This window comes from Triticum aestivum, chromosome 1D (genome assembly GCF_018294505.1).
Source record: "Triticum aestivum cultivar Chinese Spring chromosome 1D, IWGSC CS RefSeq v2.1, whole genome shotgun sequence".
Classification (NCBI taxonomy): Eukaryota; Viridiplantae; Streptophyta; class Magnoliopsida; order Poales; family Poaceae; genus Triticum; species Triticum aestivum.
This window is the reverse complement of record NC_057796.1, coordinates 133051654-133060073: the sequence shown is the minus strand read 5'-3', so window position 1 is coordinate 133060073 and position 8420 is coordinate 133051654.

The following is an 8420-nucleotide window of genomic DNA, read 5'->3' as shown; positions in this document are numbered from 1 at the left end:
CCCGATTCGCCGGGCGCGGCGGCGGGGAGGTGTCCGGTGGTGGCGGACACGTCCGGTGGCGGCGGGGGAAGTTTGGCTAGGGTTTCATCTGCGATTGTATACGGGAGGGGATGCATTTATATAGCTAGAGGGAGCTAGGAGAGTCCAAATGAGGTGCGGTTTTCGCCCACATGATCGTGATCGAATGACCTACAGCATGGAAGAGAGTTTAGTGGGTTTTGGGCTGGTTTAGAGAGGGGGTTTGGCTGCAACACACAAGAGGCATTTGCGGTTACCCGGTTAACCGTTGGAGTACCAAACGACCTCCAAATGGAACGAAACTTGACCGGTGGTCTACCGGTGGTATACCAAGGCCACTTGACAAGCCTCGGTCCATTCCGAGAACGTTTGACACCCACTCACGAAAGAAAACAAGAGGGGTGCGCCGGAGGAGGTGGGAGCGCCGGATTGCAAAACGGACAACGGGGAAGACTCGGATGCAAGAGACGAACACGTATGCAAATGCAATGCACATGATGACAATATATGAGATGCATGACATGAACAAAAAGCAAAACGAAAGACAAAACCCGACCACGAAGGGAATATCATAACACATAGCCGAAAAATGGCAAGAGTTGGAGTTACAAATATGGAAAGTTACATCCGGGGTGTTACAGTTATAGAACAACTCGGCAAACGGAAGACACATTTCAATTGGTACCAAGGATATAACCTAGTGCCTGAGCGTGCTCTCAAGAACTTGAGCATTTCCATACTCATCAAGGTCTTACCAACATCCATCTCGGGGATCCTGGCAACACATCATACTACCATGATGAATAGTGATGGACAATGCAGATGCAAAGGAAGACAACACTTTCTCAGATTTCACCTTAGCGAAGCCAAGGGAACGAAATCTGGATGATCGACCGAGAGACATTTAGCACTCCACTTCTAATGTTCTCCTTGATGTGCTAGCATACCCCATTTATAGATATGGTTTGGTATCTAGAACATCAAGTAAAAGGTCGGACTTCGGGAGCAAGAGAATCCATAAGGAACAACTACTGGAGTAAATCTTACGAAATCCTTATGGGGAGGTGGCCAACTTCCTCAATCAAGATACTTCAATGATAGATCTTCCGGATGGGTGTGTTGGCCATGACATCCACTTTACTGGGTTACAGAGAGACCAATATTATAGTTCTTTGGAAACGTTCCAACCATCATATCATCCCGAGATTCAGATCTGGTTGGTGTCAGGATATTCCAGACTCATCATGTCTGAAAGGAAGGATTGCAACACAAATCGACGAGATGACGTTGCAAGATTCTCAGGAAATGAACTACGATAGCAAGCTCCAAAACATGAGCTGGTTCTGCTACATACCTGTGAACACGCTATCCAAGACAAGCATGACCACATCGTAGTCTTACAACAAAATGCTACCGAGTTCTGGTTGGGAACCATCATCGAGGATATCAAAGTCTTGTGCACTTAAATTAGACTTCTTTACCTTGAACAAATCAATCAATGGCTTTGTGTGCTAGGGAATACATATGGAATGAAGATGATTAGTCTATCAGACCATAGAATACTTCGCACATGCATGATTGACTTGGGATGATTCCAAAGGAAGCAAAAACAAGCTTTCTCGAATCCATGGCGGCAACTTGCATCGAGTGCACATGAATTAGAGGAAGTCACTTCTTGTATCCAAACATATCCTTCATGAATGGAACATGAAGGCATTGTTTACACAAGTTTCCAATACTAGCTTAATGTTCATCATGAATTATGGAGAAGAAAGAAATGTTGCCGATGGGCTCAACAACAATTCATCTAAATTCCAATGGAGAGGGAATTCCACAATTATGTGAACAAAGTGATAGCATTAGTCAGACCAAAAGATGTAATGGTGTATGCTCGAGGGATCAGCCACGGGTAAGACAACATTACGAACATCGTTGGTTCTGATTTGGTTTGAGGATAGCCCACACTCAAATCAAAGTTTTGACAAGATAATAGATCCATCAACTGATCACGGGGACCAATAGATGAAGATGTCATCTTTCTCCAACACACACATAAACACAAGGATATCCCTTCAAAATGAACTAAGTTAGGCAAAGATTGTATCTTCCAACTCCCCAAGTTGTTGTGTGGCTTAACCAACTAGCTCAGGGGTATCCAACACAGATTCTTGGAGAAGAGGTGGTTTATAAGAAAACCAACTTGATCACGAGCTCAACATAACAGTCAGGGGGAAACCTGGTAATACTTCCGAGAAGATATTCGGAAAATCACGAACCACCGGTATGTTATTAAGCTCGAGAACAATCTTGCTTTCAAGGGCAAGATGATATGGCCAAATAAGAAAGGGGATTGATACAATCCTAACTCATGATTGAAGGGTGCACCAGAAAATATGGACTAGGTAACACGATCAATCTTAGGATGATGATTCAATAACCAGCGTACTAAGAATGAGATTATTGTCCATTAACTACCAAGCAACGGGGTTGCTAGAAGTATTGATTCCACACATCACGGTTCACTTGTCGACATTCCGGTCACAACAGCACAGAGACCGAGGAATGAATAATGATGGCGAGAAGTATCACTGTACCAAGAATTCATAAGATGGTGTGCAATTCCCATGACATTCTTGATATAAAGATGGTAATACTCCAAGGTAGAACAGAACAAAAACTGGATTGGCATTTTTATTTGTGGAATACAACTACTTTGACCCAATCCTAGAAATGGATGAGGTACTGGAGCTTGTTTCTCCTAGTCATTCTGGAATAGAATGGCTTGACAAACCACAAGAATATGAGGTATCGATGAGCATGAATGCATGACATGCTCTTGATTATCAAATGATAGACGGAGATCACGATTCAAGTAAAGAGAGGGACAACTAAAAGGAACATATATCTTTCTGAGTTGTGGATGCATAGATTAGTATGTCGAGCAAAGCTCAACATTTCTTCCGGATTACCCATGCAGAAAGGTAGAACTGGCAGATTCACAATATAGAATTGAGAACTCATCAAGAGCACTCTGGTCGTGACCTTTTGGTTCAAAAGAACTCCTGCCATGAATGGTTCATGGTAATTGGAAGAAGGATGTACCACGAACCTCGAGGACTATCGCAAAGGTTACTAATATCCTAAAGGAACTAGCAACTCTATCAACATGAGGTAAGTAGGGTGAATCTCGGGTTCAAGAACCCAGGAGTAGAATACCTACTCACTAATAACATCACGGGATGCTTTCGAGAATGATGGCCAGAATCATCACACGGGGAACACAAAACATGGTAGATTACTAGGTGATCTTGACACGTAGGGTCATAATAATAGCTCCAACATATATGTCGAGGCAACAGAGTACCTCATCTCATCGGTTAGTGTGGTGAAACTGGCCCAAAGGAACATCGGTAACGAGAAGAGGGAATTTGCAAATGCTTCAGATTAGTTAGAAACCTGGGATGACTCGGACATCATAACGACTGTAAATGCTCAAAAAGATTTGAGACATCCTGCAAAGTAGTGGCATGACCACTCAACATCTCAATATCAAGGTTCCGAGATCAACTGTCAACACACCGAAGTAGTAGGAACAGAACTGAGGCTTGAGACCAACAATCCTAAGAGTCTACAGATTAGTAACACGTGATCCTGATAGAAAGATGAAAAGCCTAGTTCTTAATCCCCGAAGAAGAGAAGAGGCTGACTCAGATCAGAAGGGCATAAGGTATAAGGAGTAAAAAGAGCCTTACGTTCCCTTCCCCAATCAATTCCCTTACATAAACTAAAACATTTCTAGACACAACTTCGACCAGTTTGGCTTGGTAATCCTACAGGCAGTCAGGCTCTGATACCAAAGTTGTCAGGACCCCGATCCTTAGTCACACCGATCTAGCATGTAACACTTCATATCACTTTGCGGCCTCACGCACGGTATTCCCACGGGTGCCACCTTACCTGGCCCGGGACCGTTTGCGCCTTTTGGCTCACGTATATGATAGTGTCGCTAGCATCCATATGAAAGAGAACCCGTGGCGACATGACTAGTCCTGAACCCAAAGTGGCACTAACTTACGGGGATAGGCATACATGAAACAACATCGAACATGTCGGTCATCAGCGTGTGCATCCGGGCTTTAGCAACTGGGCTAATAGGACTCCGGGAACCCGGGCTCTAGCAGGCAAGCATGACTCCGAAAGTCACCGCGTGACATTTTCCCAAAGGGACTGACACAGGAACGAAGTGAATCACATGACGGCCAGTCTAAGTGTTCCGGAGTAGTAGTACTGGGCTAGCAGGACTCCGGTAAACCGGGCTGTAGCAGACTACCAAGGCTCAGTGGAAGCACCAGACTACATTTCCCAATAAGAGAGGCTACCAAGGATAAACAACTAGGTTGTCGGATCCCACACATACCAAGCATTTCAATCATACACACAATATGCTCGATATATGCAAATACAACATGGCATCACAACAAGACTCTACGACTCAGAGTATTTATTCATTAGGCTCCGAGGAGCCAAGTATTACAAACATGGGTCTCATGACCCAACATACAGAGCATACAAGCAACAAGCACATGCTGAAGCTTAACTTGTCTGAGTACAGACAACTACAAATGAAAAACGCTGAGAAGTCTGACTATCTACAAGATCCTGCTGAGGGCACAAGATCATAGCTGAGGTTACAAGCTAAACGTCAAAGTCCATGCGGAACTAATAGCGAGACTAAAGTCTCTCTGCAAACATAAAATAGGCAAACGTGAGTACAAATGTACCCAGCAAGACTTACATCAGAACTATCTACATATGCATCGGTATCAATAAAGGGGGTGGTGGAGTTTAATCGCAGCAAGCCAGCTTTGACTCAGTGGCCAACCTGAACTACGACTACAAGTAACTCTTTTGAGGTGGCGCACACGAGTCCACATATTCCTCATTCAATACACCACTATGGATCCGCCCCCGTCTCCCCACGAGAAGGCCATCCATAGCACTCACGCTTATCTTGCGTATTTTAGAGTATCCACTTTCACTTGTTTATGAATTGTACAGGCAACCTAGAAGTCCTTTACCGCGGACACGGCTATTCGAATAGATGATGTTAACCCTGCAGGGGTGTACTTCTTCACACACGCTCTCGCCACTTACCACCATGTACACGTTGTGTATCTCGGCAACCTTCAAGGGGAAGCCTGGCGAGGGAGTCGGCCCGACCTGACTAACCACGTAAGTCTCTAGTCCAGGTTTATCGCCTATTCGGGTTCCATCCGCAAGGAGATCCGGCCAGGGTGTCGCTCATGGACCCAAACGATGTGTGCAGTGTTCCCAAGCCCACCTCGACGGATGGATCTACGCTTGGTACACCGTGCCACGGTGCCTAGTCTGTCCCAAGCCCACCTGTACCGGGTGCCACTTGGTAGACTACTAACACAACCTACAAACACCAGAAACTAGTTGCAACTCCTGGACAGAGATCGAGGCGGTTAATAAGCCAAGAGGGGTCGAGTTACCGAAACCTAATGTGTGGTAGTAACTATTCATGGATCACAAACATAGAACTCAGTTCCTGAGGAAGGTTTCGATGAGACAACCCACCATGTACTCCTACATGGCCTCTCACCGCTACCTTTACCAAATCGTGTTCACACACTTAGCTCACACACAGTAGGACATGCTCATCACCTTTCCAATTCATCCCCGATGAATCAGACCTGACTCAACTCTAAGCAGTAGCAGGCATGACAAACAAGCATGAATGAGTAGGCACATCAGGGCTCAAAAAACTCCTACTCATGCTAGTGGGTTTCATCTATTTACTGTGGCAATGGTCATGCAGAGGAAAGGGGTTCAACTTCCGCATCATGTAACAGTTGAATCGTTGTTGTCCTAATGCAGTAAAAGAGAGCAGGAGCGAGAGAGTGGGATTGTATCAGAATGAACAAGGGGGTTTTGCTTGCCTGGCACTTCTGAAGGTAGTATAGCTCTTCATCGGTGTCATCGAACTCATTGTCGGAACAACATCTACTGAGGGGGGGACAATTACCGGCAACAGAGAGGAAACACAATCAATGCAATTCAACAATATGATGCATGAATGTGACATGGCAATATGCTGTTGATTGAGCTAATGCAACTAGAAACCAAATTAAATGAAGTTGGTTTGAACCAAGGGTTCAAATTCAAACTCCATATGTGATTATTTAACTGCCAATTATTTGTTTTGTCCAATACAGCAGCCAAAAGTTGTTCTAACATGCATGAAAATGGTACAGATGGATAGATTGGATTTTTCTGATCATTTTCATATATTAATTATTTCATTTGGAGTTACGGTTGAATTTTTATGATTTTTAGAAGTTTGAAGTATTTTATGAAATAAATAAATCATTTCTGATTTATTTCAAATCCAGAAAACAATTGTGACGTCAGCACTGTGTCATTGTGATGTCAGCTGGTCAACTGGGCGGTCCAGGTCAAACCTAACAGGCGGGACCCGCTTGTCATTGTCTGTGGCTTTAACCAAAAGGGTTTATTTTTAGACCGGGGATTAGTTATCCGGTGGGGTCCAGTGTCAGTGATGTAACGCCCACGATGCGGCTATATCTCCCACGTGTCGAGGCACGACTTAGAGGCATAACCGCATAGTGGTTTTGTCGCAAGAAGGGTCATCTTCACACAATCCCATGTAATGAACAAGAATTGGATAAAGAGTTGGCTTACAATCGCCACTTCACACAATACATAAATATCATCATACATCATCCAAAATACAATCATATAGACCGACTACGGTCAAAATCCAGATGAAAATAAGACAACCCCAAATGCTAGATCCCCGATCGTCCCAAATGGGCTCCACTACTGATCATCAGGAAAAGACACATAGTAACGACCACGTTCCTCGTCGAACTCCCACTTGAGATCGACGCCATCGTCTGCACTGGCATCGTCGGCACCTGCAACTGTTTGGAAGTATCTGTGAGTCACGGGGACTCAACAATCTCACACCCGCGAGATCAAGACTACTTAAGCTTAAAGGGGGGAATGGTGCAAAGAGGTGGAGCTGCAGCGGCAAAAGCATATATGGTGGCTAACTTGCGCAAATGAGAGCGAGAAGAGAGGCAACGGAACGGACGTCATCTAGCAATGACCAAGAAGAGGTCCTAAACACCTACTTACGTCATACATAACACAGACCGTGTTCACTTCCCGGACTCCGCCGAGAAGAGACCATCACGGCTACACACGCCCTTGATGTATTTTAATTGGGTCAAGTGACAAGTTATCTACAACCGGACATTAACAAATTCCCATCTGCCTCATAACCGCGGGCACGGCTTTCGAAAGATAATACCCTGCAGGGGTGTCCCAACTTAGCCCATCATAAGCTCTCACGGTCAACGAAGGATAAACCTTCTCCCGGAAAGACCCGATCAGTCTCGGAATCCCGGTTTACAAGACATCTCGACAATGGTAAAACAAGACCAGCAAAGCCGCCCGAATGTGCCGACAAATCCCGATAGGAGCTGCACATATCTCGTTCTCAGGGCACACCGGATAAGCGAAGCGTACAGGTACCAACATAACCCAAGTTGCCATGGGACGGTCCCGCACGGTGCTCTAGTTTGGACCAGCACTCAGAGGAACACTGGCCCGGGGGTTAAAATAAGATGACCCTCGGGCTCGCGAAAACCCGGGGGAAAAAGGCTTAGGCGGCAAATGGTAAAACCAAAGTTGGGCCTTGCTGGAGGAGTTTTATTCAAGGCGAACTGTCAAGGGGGTCCCATAAATCACCCGACCGCGTAAGGAACGCAATCTCAAGGAACATGGCAACAAAATTACAGCAGACAAAGACTTCGAGAAATCACTAAGTCCCTGAAATCAGAAATATTACGGGGCCTACTTTGCATGCTCGTGCTAGTCACCACAGAGATCACAAAAATACATGGACTACACCACTGGAAAGATGGCATGGCATACTTCAAAAAACATGTAGAGCTCATGCTCAAAAAATGCACAGAAAAAATGATATAAAAATGACAAATCTCCAAGTTCTGATAAGAACCAGAGAATAACAGAAACTAGCCCTCTTCCAACGAAGATTTGGGCATCAAGATGACCTCTAATGAACATGTAAAATTGAACAAAATAAAGAGCATTACGAGACGAACAATTTGACATATTACGCGCGCGAATCGGAGCTACATGCACAGAGTTATCGCATCTCGAACAGGAGCACATGCTAAAGATTTTCTGAGACTTAGAGAAAAAAACGGGCGAGAAAGTCAACGGGGCTATTACCAGATCGGATCGAGCCCGAGCTCCTGGAGCTGCCGACGGCGACGGCGAGGCAGGGGCCGGCGGGCCTGGCCGGAGGAGGAGAAGGGGCCGAGGGA